Genomic DNA, 1,053 nt, shown 5'->3' with positions numbered 1-1,053 from the left:
TCTCATCCATGGGGACATGGGGGACATGGGGACATGGGGATAGTGGCAGTGCCATCTCATCCATGGGGACATGGGGGACATGGGGACATGGGGATAGTGGCGGTGCCATCCCATCCATGGGGACATGAGGACGGTGGCAGTGCCATCCAGTCCAGAGGGACACATGTGGGACTTTGGGGACAGTGGCCGTGTCACCCCAGCGGAGGAGACGTGGGTGATGTGGGTGACACGGGTGACATGGGACAGTGGCCGTGTCCCCCAACCAGGGTGTGGTGCGGTGACGGTGACACGTGTGACATGGGACAGTGGCCGTGTTCCCCCGGCCAGGCTGTCACCGGTGACGGTGACACGGGTGACATGGGTGACATGGGACAGTGGCCGTGTCACCCGAGCGGGCTGTCCCCAGTGACAGTGACACACGTGTGACATGGGACAGTGGCCGTGTCACCCGGCTGGGCTGTCACCGGTGACGGTGTCACGCGTGTCCCCAGGATGATCACAAACTGTCCCTGGATGAGCTGGGCAGGAAGTACCAGGTGGACCTGTCACGGGTGAGATGTCCCTGTGACCCTGTGACCCCCTGTCCCTGTGTCCCCCTGTCCCTGTGTCCCTGTGTCCTCATGTCCCTGTGTCCCTGTGTCCCCGTCCCTGTGTCCCCCTGTCCTTGTGTCTCCCTGTCCCTGTGTTCCTGTGACCCTGTGACCCCATGTCCCCCAGTCCCCGTGTCCCCCTGTCCCTGTGTCCCCCTGCTCCTGTGTCCCTGTGTCCTCATGTCCCTGTCTCCCTGTCCCCCTGTCCCCGTGTCCCTGTGACCCCATGTCCTTGTGTCCCTGTGTCCCCCGTCCCTGTGTCCTGTGTCCCCATGTCCCCCGTCCCTGTGTCCTCCTTGTCCCTGTGTCCTCATGTCCCTGTGACCCCATGTCCCTGTGACCCCATGTCCCTGTGTCCCTGTATCCCTATGTCCCTGTGTCCTTGTGTCCTCATGTCCCTTTGTCCCCCGTCCCCCTGTGCCCCTGTCCCTGTGTCCCCCTGTCCCCGTGCTCCTGTGTCCCT

The 1,053-nt window shown here is 63.4% G+C and overlaps 1 long non-coding RNA gene across 1 annotated transcript in view; it reads left to right on the top strand.

Moving 5' to 3' along the window:
• The window catches only part of LOC113979458, a 1,481-nt gene extending 918 nt beyond the window's left edge, over positions 1-563 (top strand). The window contains exon 3 of the long non-coding RNA XR_003537876.1: positions 492-563. This is a non-coding gene — a long non-coding RNA (uncharacterized LOC113979458). The remainder of the gene's footprint in view (positions 1-491) is intronic.
• The last annotated feature ends 490 nt before the right edge of the window (positions 564-1,053 follow it).

This window comes from Neopelma chrysocephalum, unplaced genomic scaffold (genome assembly GCF_003984885.1).
Source record: "Neopelma chrysocephalum unplaced genomic scaffold, ASM398488v2 Primary Assembly neopelma1_80733, whole genome shotgun sequence".
Taxonomy (NCBI): domain Eukaryota; kingdom Metazoa; phylum Chordata; class Aves; order Passeriformes; family Pipridae; genus Neopelma; species Neopelma chrysocephalum.
Note: the sequence above shows the minus strand (reverse complement) of the source record. Positions and strands in the feature narration are given on the sequence as shown.